Source organism: Pteronotus mesoamericanus, unplaced genomic scaffold (assembly GCF_021234165.1).
Source record: "Pteronotus mesoamericanus isolate MK-2021 breed Mesoamerican mustached bat unplaced genomic scaffold, CSHL_Meso_final contig_20, whole genome shotgun sequence".
Lineage (NCBI taxonomy): Eukaryota > Metazoa > Chordata > Mammalia > Chiroptera > Mormoopidae > Pteronotus > Pteronotus mesoamericanus.
Window position 1 is genome coordinate 33,885,951 of NW_026555085.1, and position 13,744 is coordinate 33,899,694.

Here is a 13,744-nt window from a genome sequence, read left to right on the forward strand (position 1 = left end):
GTCCAGGGATTTTTACATGCTGGGAATTTTTTTATTACTGCTTTGATTTCACTAGTTGTTAATTGGTCTATTCGAGCTTTCTACTTTTTTCTTGATTCAGTTTTGGAGGATTGCATGTTTCTAGGAATTTATCCATTTCATCCAGGTTGTCCAATTTCTTGGCATATATGAAGTCAGTCTGGAAAAACCACAACCATTTTTATTATTATGAGAACTGTTTGCACAACATCGATGTAACCAGGCAGCCAAGGAGAGTGGACTGGAAAGTGGATGTGTGAGCAATGATGACTTCATTATACTAGTCAGTGGGGATGGTAGAGGCCATTGAATGAGGATGTGTACTGTGGCTGTCACATTCAAAATGACTGAGTGAATAGAGCAATGAATGTGCATCAAATTTTGTGGTAAGCTTGAACTTTCCTCTGCAGAAACTATGTGGATGATTCAGAATGCCAGAGCTATGGGCAACTGGTGATTAGAAGCTTCATCACAACAACGTGCTGCTCATGCATTATATCTTGTGCAGAGTTTTTTTGAGAAACAGCAAATCACCCATGTGACTTTCCCGCTTCAGCACAGGTCTGGTGCTCTGTGATTTCTGGCTTTTCCCAAAACTAAAATCATCTTTGAATAAGAAGAGATTTCAGACCATCAATAAGATTTAGGAAAATACGATGGGGCAGCTGATGGTGATTGGGAGAACTGTGTGAGGTCCCAACGTGCCTACTTTGAAGGGGACTGAGGTGTAATTGTCTTATGGACAATATTTCTTGTATCTTGTATCTTCTTCAATGAATGTCTCTCCTTTTCATAGTACATGGCTGGATACTTTCTGGATAGAATTTGTAGTTGTTCATAGTAATTTCTTACAATCCTTTGTATTTCTGTGGTATTGATTGTTACTTCTTTTTCGTTTCTGATTTTATTTATTTGGGTTTTCTCTCTGTTTTTTGAGGAGTCTGGTTAAAGATTTGTCAATTTTGTTTATCTTTTCAAAGAACCAGTTCCTGGATTCACTGATCATTTGCATTGTCATTTTTGTCTCTGTGTCATTTAATTATGATTTAATCTTGATTATTTCCTTCATTCTACTCACCCTGGGCTTTGTTTGTTGTTGTTGTTCCTCTAGTTCTTTTAAATGTAGGGTTAGGTAGTTCATTTGAGATTTTTCTGTCATCTTTAGGTAGGCTGGTATTGCTATAAATTTCCCTCTTCGGTCTGTCTTCACTGTGTCCTATAGGTACTGTATTGTTCTGTGTTCATTTTCATTTGTTTCCAGGTACTTTTTGATTTCTTCCTTGATCTCATTGTTAACCCATTCATTACTTAATAACATGTTATTCAGTCTCCATGTAGCTGAATGTTTTTGAGTTTTTTCTATATGGTTGGATTCTAGTTTCAAGCCATTGTGATCCAAGAAGATGCTTGATATGATTTCAATTGTCACGAATTTGTTGAGGCTAGTTTTGTGGTTTACCCAGAGGTCTCTAATTGAAAATGATCCATGTACATTTGAAAAGAAAGTATATTTTTCTTCTTTGTGGTAAAATGTTCTGTGAATATCAATTAAGTCAATTTGATCTAGGGTGTTGTTTAATGCCAAAATATCCTTGTTGATGTTTTGTTTGGCCAACCTATCCATTGTTGGCAGTCGGGTGTTAAAACTCCCCACCATGACTGTATTGCTGTCAATCTCCTTCTTAACATCCTCCATGATTTCCCTTGTGTATTTAGGTGCTTCTAGGTTGGGCGCACATATTTACAGGGCTTATATCCTCTTGTTGGACAACTCCCTTAAGTATTAAGTATTATGTCTTGTTATGGCCTTTGTTTTGAAATATATTTTGTCTGATATAAGTGTTGTTACTCTTGTCGATTCTCCCAGTTGGTGCTGCAGCCATGGATGTGCTGCTAGCTGTGTTTGTGGAGCCCAAGTCTCCCAGACTCTATATACCCTCCCCAGTCTCTCCTGATTAGGGTTGGGGGTTCCCCGTGCAGGACCAGCCCACCCTCTGCTCCAGGAGGGACAGGAGCCACCAACTTGTGCTTTCCTTCCTCTGCACTGTCCTTTGCTTCATGCACCTTGTGCAGGGTATTTTCCCTTCAATTTGTAAAATCTCTTACCAGATGATGCATAGCCTCCTCTGCATTTCTTGGCTTCAAAAATTCATATCAGCTAAGATTCTGTTGATTGTTCAGGTCACTTGTTGGAAGATCAGTTGAAAATAGGCTCTGCAGGCACAGGCAAGTGAGCTCAGCTTCCACACTCGGCTGCCATCTTGCCCGTCCTAAAAGGATGATATTAAGAAATTCCAAAAAATCAAATCTTTAAAAAGAATTTCTATGTGACAAGAATTGTGGACACATTCAACCATACTTTTATGACCATATCTGGTGGTCATAACAATTCAATAAAATATTAAAAAGGAATTTAATATTAACTTTTATAATTATATGTGAGGTAGACTAGAGGTTTGAGAAAGTGAATTATTAAAATTCACTAGAGTCTGTGGTGCAGAGATAAAAAAAAACCTAAGAAAGTGAGTCCCATTCAGTAATAAGTTAATTATTCTTTCTTGCTTTAAACTGCCAGTTACCAGGTTCCAATTTTACTTAAGAGCTTAGGAAAGAGCATACTTGTTTATACTTACGTATCTTCAGGTGTAAAGGTTTGTCACCTGGTTTCGGCTTCAATTGATTCCTTTGAGCCTATTAATTTTTCTTTTCAGAGGAGCAACTGTGTGAAATGCCAAAACTCTCATTATATTTGTTCATAAAGTACCATGTGCCTCTGGAGCTGCCTAGGTTCCATGATTATGTACTTTATGTTCTGCCAATTTTGATTCATTTTTATTCCTTATGAAATCTCTGTACCAGAAGATTTTGGAGTAAAAAGATTTGCAACAATAATTCACTACTGCACACAAACCTGCTGCTGCCTATTGTTTTTATATTTCCTGATATAGGAAAGAAAATTCTAAAATTGTATGTTGTGAAGCACCCCCCCCATAAAAAAGAACCCTTCCCCCTATATTAAGGCTAAAACTTAAAAGCCTCAAGCTGAAAATTACAACTTCAAAATACCCCTGATTAGTGTTTGTCATCTAAATTTAGCGGTAGTACATGGACAGGTTTTTAATTAGGAAAGTGTGAAAACAAATGAATTCCTAAGCAAAACTCTTATTTGACAATATTCTTGTGACTCTGGGGCTGAAAGTTTTCAAGAACATGCCTTAGTTTTGTAAAACTTTTTCTAATACAAAATAACTGGGGAGCAATAGGCTTCTATTTGTTTCCATAATCAGTATATGTGATTAATATCACAGAGTATGTTCCCCACTGGTGGCTGGAAAGTAGATTCTTTCTGCTTTGTTTCCTGAGACCCATTTGATTCTGTTACAGTTTCATGCTAGGTAAATATTTTTGAAACCTCCCTTTTTCTTCAAGCTTGCTCAGTAGCAGACAAGCTACCATCATAGTCTCAAAATTTTCAAAAGGAAAGTGGATGTAAACTTATTCAGGAACCATCTACTTTTTGAAAGTGATTTATTTGGAAGTTTTAAATAGAGTCAGAGATATTTCATTAGTATGATTTAACAAAGATGAAACCTAAGGAAATATTGTCCATATTCCCTTAGATAAAACCTCAAACTCTTGGAAATGGTAAGAGAAGTTGCTAGTCCTGTGTTTTTCAACTTTAATAAATTTTCTTTCTCTGCTTGGTCACACTTGGGAGCATTCAAATGAATTCAACAGAATTGAATTGAAAGCGCTTTAGTAAGTATAGCAGAGGACATCAGAGTTTCAGAAGATGATGTACTGTGTGCCTCCTGAGCAGGCCTCACAGGACATGGTCATAAGAATTTTACAAGGGAGCTTACATTTATTGTGATTGGGGTGCCTCTCTTCCCTACTAGACTGGAATCCTGGAATATGAGGGCAGAACCTTGCATATCTCTGTTACCAATAGCAGCACAGTGCCAAGAACATAGTACATATTTAAGAGTATTTAGAGAGACAATTTAAAAAAATTATTTTGTGTTAGGAAAACTACTGATATGTAATGTTAATACATATTAATATTATTAATATTACTTATTATTAATATTAATATAATTAATTAATATTAATTAATTGTTAATTAATAATTAAAATTATTAATAATTTTTGTGAGTTTCTGTTATTAACCCTAGCTTGCTAAGGTTGGCAGATTAAAGTAATAATAAATAAAAAGGATTCCAGGTTGTATCCTTATTAAGCCAAGATCTGTGTTTACTAATGATTATATCTAAAACAGATTAATACTATGTCTCTTTTACTCTGCTTGCATGACTAGGAACATCACCCTAATTACCCCAAATGATCATTTGTAAGAAGGAGAGAGGAAAAGAGAAACTAAGGCAAGATGAACATAAAGAGAAAATATAGGTAATATGAAGTTTTGAACACTCAAAGTAGGGCAATATCATTTCGAGCCATGTTATTTTCCTGGAAAAGGATTTTCCAAATTCCTTTTACCCCCATTTAGCATATCAAGGGTTTAAGTTGGCTTTGGAGTCAGGAGAAAGATTTAACATAGGTAAATCAGAGGAAAGTCAGGCTCTTTCCAGTGCCTGGGGATTAGGGCAAAGATGGAAAAGCCACAAGGATGAGAGAGCTAATCAGTTGTACATGTCCAAGTGTTCCTTTCTATGGGTTTAGGTCACTACAGGCTGATAAATAAGGTCTCATGAAAGATGGTGGAGTGGGGAGAGGCTCTTGCTTGTACTCTTAGTTTTGGACTCTGGAAAGTGATACTTTCTAAAGCCTCCCTGAGACAACCAGAGGCTTGGCACTATTAACTTGAAGGCTTAGTGAGCAATTAAAAGCATGAATCAGTTTAGCTTTTCCAAGCTCCCTGGAGGTCCCATGAGATATGGACGCTGAATTGAGCTGTAGAGGGCAGCCGTCAGGTCCTTTGTGACAGCAGTGGCTGAAGGTAGATGACCAGGCCAGGGCACTAAATGGAGGAAGTGGGCAGACTCAGTAGTCTTCAAGCAATAGGTCGAGGAGGGATGTGATCAGCCTGGCAGCTCCGCCCAGCTCTGACCAAGCCGTTCTACCAGTCACGAATTCTGCCAGCCATCAATGAGCACAAGCAGCAAGCAGCTGAATAAGACACATGACTCCTGAGACTACATGACTAAACTTGACAACCAATAGCTGAGCACTGCTGAAAAATATCTAATCGTATGGGGATAAAAACGTTACCTTTTGTGTATACATCCAAACTGTAAATAAATTCTGTAAACCCAATAATGAGAGCCATGGGTTGTTTGCCAGAATCTGGGGGTAGAGTGGTCTTGTTTCAAGTTGTCGATGATCAGGCAGTACTAGTAAAGGGCAAGGTCTCTTAATAGCCATTTGGAGCAATGCATTTAGATTTCTTTAATCAAAAAATGTTACTAATAGGGGAGCCTCGCCCTGCTTAAACCTTTTGAGATTTGTCATTCCAGGTCACAGTATAAACAGACTTGAAAACATTATTTTGAGGGTCAGGAAAGGAAAGTAATGACTGTTTTCAGTTTACTATTGAATATCCACAATAATAATGACTTTTAGTCAATAACACAGGCTTTTGGTTAGAAATGGTCATTCTATTCTTTTCTGTATACGTTTTATATTGTTTACCTGTTACAGTGTTTATTTGTTTATATTGTTTCCTATATGTGATCTGACTTAAATGAAGCAGAAATAACAACTTATTGTGTATTAAGGTGCATTTACACATATAATCTTTTTAAATTCTCACAATCACTCTGAAGATAGAAATTATTATTTCATTCTTGAGGAAAAATGACTCTCTGAGATAGCCAAATATAGCTATTACAGGAAGGAGCCCACATTTATTGGGTGAGTGCTTATCATTGGTCAAGAGGTTTTCATAAATGAACTGAAGTAATCTTTAAGACACCCTATCAAATGAATATTAGTATGTCTATTTTACTGATGAGAAAGATTAAGTAATTTGCTTAAGACTACACAACAAAATTAAAAGTCATGTATAATGACTTTAAATGCTGCTGTTCTTTCTACTCTTGGATCTTTCCTCATAATTGTGTCTGTTTGAAGATCAATTTGCCCACTACAAAATTCTCAATATACTATAAAACCTCATATATTATTTGTAACTTCATATATTACTTAAAGGCTGAAAGAGCTAATAAAAATCTAATAGATTGAAATGGAGGCTAAACTTTTGAGTTCTTGTTTTATGTTTAATTTACCTATTTTGCAGGCATTGAATGAGATAATATATTAAAAAGTTCAAAACATAAGCCTGGTACATAATGACTCTTGAATCATTTTACTTATTTCTTCTGCTATAAGTTCAGCAAATATCCTATAAGTTCAGCAAATATATATTCACAAAGATATACATAATACAACTGTCCTTTATAAAATATATATAATTTCATTGGTAGTATAAAACTATAAATGCTAAAAATAAAATATTTGAGTAATTTTTTCACTGAATATTTTAATACATACAAAATAATTTATAAAGAAATTCTTCCGAAGACTATTTAACTGAATATTTAAGTGAAGAGAAACATTACAATTTCATCTGACCTAAAAATCTAAAATTAATATTATTAAAATTATAGAATTTTATTTTAGCATCAGTTGATAACATATGTTATTGTTGCTATTCAATGAAATGGCAATGGGTATAGTCAGGGGAAAGAGCTTAGGTGTATTTTGAAAATTAAAATGTTTTAGAATAATATACCTAATTATAGGTTACAAAAACCATAATTAGGGAAAAGGGTATCGGTAACTACACGAAGGAAAGATGCTTCGCAATGTTGAGCAATGGAATGTCTGCATAGCCTTCTTGCTCCCTAGGATTTCAGTCAGTCCATCTGGTCATCTAATAGGGGGCCTGCAGATCGTGGGTGATCTCACAGACCATATGTGCTGCGATACCTAGGAACAACTGGAGCTTGGCTAATGACGTGACAAGAACCTAAATTTGGATTTCACTTGTTTTTGTTGAGCAGAACCCAAACCTCACTGTTATTTTTGCACATTTCTTGCTTTGTGTGTCATTAACTTTGAAATGGGGCTGCAAAAATATATCCTTTTCCACCAGGGACATGTTCCGAGTGACCTGTTTAACCAATATCATGCCTCTCATTATACGGAAAATTTTAAAAAGCCAAGAGAAATAATCTTGCAAGGCTCCTTGAGCTACGAGATACTAAGACTAGAACCCATCAGTGGGGTGGCACTTGTATTGCAGCTGTGAGTGAATGATCCGGGTTACTCTCTGAGCCAAGATTGTCCTTTGATCTCAGAGCTGAGGCTCAGGAAACGTGAATATGCAGCCACTGAAATAATTGGACACATCCAAGGGAGTGATTAAATCCAGGAATGGGCAAAACAAGAATTAATAAAGATGAAAAAAAAGGTCTGATAAGATGGATCTCAAAGTCATGGGATGATGATGATGGAGTTATTGCTACATCATCCTGCTGTCTGTTCTAGACGAGTGTCCTCTTTTGTGAGAAGTCATTTCATTTAAGCAGTTCTTTGTGTCACTTGAACACCATTTACAAAAACAGCAAAACTGATCACCAGGGATGAGGGCATGGAAAATTGAACAAGTATTATGGGAATAGTATTATTATGAGCTGAGTTCCCAATTTAAAATCACCTATTAATTATTTTCTTCATCTCCAGTTTTGCACTGATCATTAGATCTGATCAAAGAAACGTCAATGACATCAAGGAGTTTGTTCTTAAGTCAAGATTAGTGCCAAATACATTATAATATGAAGAAAAATTCTTTTACATAAAAGATAACAGCAAGATGTCTTAAGTTTTAAGACGACTAGTAGGTACATTTATTTTGAAGAAATTCTGTACCTCCAAAGAAGGAGTTAGGGTGCTTTTATCTGCAGAGTACTTCTGTATGTTTGTGGACAATTTGCACTGGATTAGGAAGCATTAACTCTGATCTTCTTAGGCGTTACATATACAAGGCTACATTTGATGTTTAAAAAGCAAATTAAAGTACAATTAAACTTTACATAAATGCCAACAGCTATTTAATTTCTTTTCACATGTTAAAAATCAGAATAGTGTGGGACTCTGTCTTAACTTGTGTTGTGTTGCTTTAAATTGTTTTGTTCTGGTTTGTGACTTAAAATCTGGTAAATACGCCAGGAAGATGTCACATTTAGTTCAGCAACGTGTTGCCAGATTGTCAGGAAGCATTTTGTTTTCCTTGAACACAAGTGAAGTCAGTTGGATAATATTAACTTTTCCGTTCAAAATTTGTGTTGGATTACTTTTAATATCACACTTAACAGAAGATTACAAAGATGAAGTACTAATGCTTATGTGTGTGGAGAGTTCCGAACATCTTAAGCACTAAATTCCCTCAGTTAATTTACGTATCAGCAGGCTATTTGATTACCACAAAGCAATAACATTTATTCTATATTTCTGGACACTGCTTTAGAGAATGTGACTGAGGTTGTAAGTGGCTTATCTGTATAGCAATGGTGTCATCAGGATGAGAAATATATTCCTGTTACAGGATCTAGACTCTGAATGCTGATTTCATATGGAACAGACTCCCATCTAGTTGAAGTGAGCAACTATAGTTAAGGAACAACATAATACTGTTATTGAAGATAGAAGCAAAAAACCACAGCAATGAGCAAGTGGAACTATGAATTATAATCACTTAAGCTAGATCAAAGTAGGTAATTCAGATTCTGGATTATAACAGTCCTGTGCATAATTTTTCTGAAAAGTTTGTGGCAGAGTCCCAGTGGGAATAAATTTTACTGGCCTATTCAACAAATGTTTACTGTGTATGTCAGCCAGAGCCCAGTCAGAAGAGAGAAGTCACATCAGTTATGTGACTAGAAAGAATTTAATATAAAGAATCATTAATTAGGTATCTACTCATTAACTAGGTACCTAAAAGGGTAAAAGAAGAATTTTAATTACCATGGTAATAGCAACTGCAGGAAGCAGCTACCACACCGAGGACTGATGGAACAAGGGGAAAGATTAGAATAACTTAAACTTAGAAATGTATAGAAGACACATAAAACTAACTTGTACCTCTGAGCAGGAGTGGCCACTTGCCTGATGTTGGCTTCTTTGAGTTTAGGGACTGACCCTGTGAAGATGAGACCCAGACATTTGATGACAGGGAGACCAAGTAGTTGTATCAGTTTCTTAGAGACAATATCGTATGGAATGTTACAAGGGTAACAAAGGACTCTGTAAACCTCATATTGTTGCATTGAAATTTGCATGATGGCTAGGTAAGGCCAAATCATATCTAGAACAAATAGCTATTTCAGGGAAGACCATGTCCCCTTCCATGATGGAAGAGGCCCAGTGTTATCAACCCGCCATCCAGTGGCTGCCTGGTACCTGGGGACATGGTGCCACAAAGGGTCTCAGGGTTCATTTCTGCTCTTGGTTGGTAGACCACCCTGCAGGAACAGTAGCCAGGTCAGACTTAGTGAGGGTAATCTTTATACATGGGCCCATAGGGCAAGTTTGCATGTTTAGGGGGAACTGACAAAAACCATAGTAGTTGTCCATCTTATTATTGAAGGCTTTCTCTATTGTAGGTGCCCTGGGGTGAATATTCACATGGAACACAAAAATCCTCACGTTCTCTGTATATCCTGGTATGTCCATCTGTGCGCCTCTTTCCTAGAGTGTCTCATAACCAGCCTTTCCAGATCGCTGACCATCCAGTTAAATCATTAGTTACCACCAATAAATCAAAGTGGCTATGTACTTCTGACCACTTTTTTCTAGATAGAGTGAAAAACCAAATATATCACTTGAAAGTCTTCCCACTGAGAAATTTCCCTTCACTATTCTCTGTCAGGCGATCTATAAGTGGAATTTTAATGATATAGACATCCATTCTGATTTGGTGCCAGCATTTCAAGCAGAACCATCTGGAAACTAGGCCCATTATTTTTCTTCCTCCATTAAATAGTCATAAGAAACTCCTCTAAGTGGACATAAATGTGAATTGAGGGAGGGGACTCAACGCAGCAGGAGTCAGTGCCAAAGATACTGAGACTCATGTTTATGCAAAGTACTTATGTCTTTTGGACCTGCTCAAGCTTGATCACTTATGTATCATTTCCATTTGTTGATCTATTGCAGCTAACTATGGCCAACATTAGACTTGGTGGGTCAGATAGTATCCAGCACATGATGGTCAACTGATGACATATGATGAGGTGTTGATTTCTACCCGAACTAAACAATAAGGTAGGAGCTGTTTCTCAGAAAGAGAACAGTTATATGCAGAAGAAGGCAGCAATTTGATCCAAGACCCTAGAGGTCTGATCGTTTTTTGACTGCTTGTCAGAGGTCCATAAAGCACCCATATTTGCCATAGACATTTAAACGTCACTGCATCTGCTGCATTACTAGGCCCAAGTGCACTGCCTGTGCCACACTTTAGGCTCGTTACAAAGTTTCTCTTGCTTTCTTTTCACTTTAAATCCAAAGAGTTATGGGTTACTTGATAGTTGTGTCAAGTTGGCACACTTGAACACGGAATACATTACCTTACAAACTCCAAAAAGCACATTAAGCATTGGGCTTCCTTTTTGAGGTAGGTCATATAAAATATAGCAACTTGTCTTTTACATTAGACCATTGAAAGGGTGGTTCATGCCTTAAGGTTGGTGCGGTTTATTTCTAACACTCTAGTTCAAATATGTCATGCTATGGCATTTAAAATATGTGTGACATTAGCTATTTAGGTGTAATGGACAGGTTTTCATTATAGAGGGGGCTGGTGGAATGTCAGGATTTCTTCAGACTGCATTACGGCACAGTATGTGAATTGGGTGGTCCTGATATAAGACTGTGAAGGCTTACTTTTGTCCTTGCCAGGTAAAAGCAAACTGCTTTTGGTCTTCCTTTAAAATTTGTGTGGAGGAAAAAACTTCTCCTAGGTCATGTCTGTGTAATAGATGCCAGAGTCTGTGTTGATTTGCTCTGGGAAAGAAATTATACCTGATTTCTTTTATCTGACACCAGCTGCAATTAGAGTCCCCAGTTGATTAATATTATGATAATCCACAGTGACTCTCCAAAATCTATCCACCTTCTGCATGGGCAAAACAGGGGAGTTGAAATGAAATGTGATGGGCATCACTACTCTTGCATTTTTCGGCTCTTTAACGATGGCACTAATCTGCTATTTCCCTAGGGATATGAATATTTTTGGTTTAATTCACTCACTGTGAAAAGGGGTGTTTCTTGGGACTTTTATTTGGACCTTTCTACCATAATGGCCTTTATTCTTATTAGAGATGCAGTAGTGAATATGAGAAATCCACTAATGTGAACGCAGTGTTGACAGCCTGGACTTTTTTTTTTTTTTTTTTTAACCTGAGGAACTCATTTCTCTAGCTGCTACGAATGCTAGCCACAGAGAGCTCACAGCTGTGGCCTTCTTCAGAAATTTCCCTCAGCAGAAGCAGCTTTACCTCAAGCTGCATCTACTCCCTGCAGAAATCCCGTATCCAATGACTGGTAAATGCAGGGGTACAAGCAGGTGCAAAGGCCAAACTCCCTTGCCTCAACTGGAACATTGTGAATAGTTGTTCCATCTTGCAGCTTCATGTGTGATCAACTGTGACTATGTTATGACTTCATTACAGCCCAAATTCCTTTCTTGCTCCATTCCATTCCCTTGCTTACTCCCAATAGTGCTCCATAGAACACTCACAATAAGCTCCTCCTGAATAACTATATCTCAGTCTCAGAGTCAGTTCCCTTGTGACTTAAAGAACATCAGGTGGTATCAGGAGTTATTCTAGGGAGCAGATTTTGGAGTTGGAGAACCAGCAGTGTGACTGACAATGGAGATCTCTTCACTCGTGATGGCATATAGATAGTCTCCCACATGCAGTTAAAATTTCTCCAGTGTTGAACTGAGACAAGATACCTGTGGAAAGAACTGCATTGACAGGTGTAGCCTTTTCCAATGTTTGAAAGACAAAGGAAAAAACAAATTGTAAGGGCTATTGAATTAAGTATCTATTGTTAGTGGTCAATAAATGTATTGAAGAAAACAGTAAAAGGGTAAGTATGATTAACCATCGACTTGATGCAAAGTGTGAAAGCCAAAGGGCCTCTTTGAAAGTCTATACAAAAATTTTCATCAAACACAGTCTGAAAGCAGAAAAAAGCTTAGAGAGATCAGGTCCAAAATTTAATTATAAGTGTAGTTAGTGATTGAAAAGATGTTGAATTGTCAACTTCAACAACGCTATTACACTAAGGTCAAGACCCTGATTAGAATGAGTTGAGAATTGAGACTTGGAAAGGAATATCTGGCTCAAAGCACTTGAAAATATTGAATCCTTAAATGCTTTGGGACTTTCCTCAATTGTTTGGGGCTGCTGAAGTGGTTCACTCTTCCCTATGAATGGGTAGCATTCCCCAAATTCAAAGTTCTCTGCCTTGCAGGACCTCTGTCTCCTCTCAAGGTTTACCCCCTACCACATCCACTAGCTCCTAGAACAGTAGCTCTGCCCCAAAACATGCTTAGCTGAACAAGTGCTGAGTTTGCTAATAGGGGAAAGAAATGATCTCCTAAAGCAACTGTAGGACTCAGCCAACAGATACTGGAAGGATCCAGAGTGTATATAGGTGCCTGGAATCTAAGCGACCTATATTAAAAGACACTGAACAGAAAGTTAAATAAGGAAGTATTTGCGGATGTGAAGGCAAACCCCCAATATATAGGATTTAATACTCTATCAAAAACCTCAATATTCTAACATATCTTCAGGACTGAAGTCCTAGAAGTTTGGAGAAATCAAGGACCTGTGGTAACAGAAGTAGAAATACCAGAATTGCCATGATGGAAATGGGAATCAAAGAGCTCATCAAAGTGGGCATGCTAGAAGAAAAATAACCTGTAGGAACTGAATATATTTATGTACAAAGCAGTAGGAATCAGATGAGTCTCTGTTCACTTAAGAAATAAGGAATACCTTGGTGAGAAAGCACAGGCATCACTGAGAACTCCAGGGTGGCTGTTTCCTATAGACCAGGTCTGACAATAGGAAATGCTATGGAAGAACTGAGCCCCTGGATAGAAATGGAGAAGATAGGACCAGAAACACTAGAGTCCAGGTGGTGGCTCTTATTCTTCAAAAACAAGATTAGCATAAATTATTGTACTAAATAGCAAGAACAGGGTAGCACCCAAGACAGCCTGACTTACAGAAAGCTATGCAGATGTTTAATACAAATACAATAATTCCAAAAGCAAGATAGAAGTAAGCCCAAAAAGTTTTTTTTCCCCCATAGTTTATAGAATAAAATAAAAACAAAAATAGATGCTTAAGGGGTCAAATCAGTCACTCCAATAAATATTACACTCTTTTGGCCAGTTTCTGGACTTGGGCCCATTCTTAGACTTACGAGCTGCAACTGTAGGTTAAGATGGTTTTCTAGAAGGAAGGACCTGCAACACCATGGTGATTGTACACAGTAATTATTCCTTGTTTCCTTCTCACCAAAAGACTTACAGCCACACACTGAATAAAAGATACTGTTAGACATTTTGAGAACTACCGAACACTGGATTTAAGTTCACACTTACTCTCAGAGACTAACCTAAATTTTTTTAGAGTAGGAGGTGCATGGGCAATATGTAACGAATGGAGTCTCAGTTCAGGTC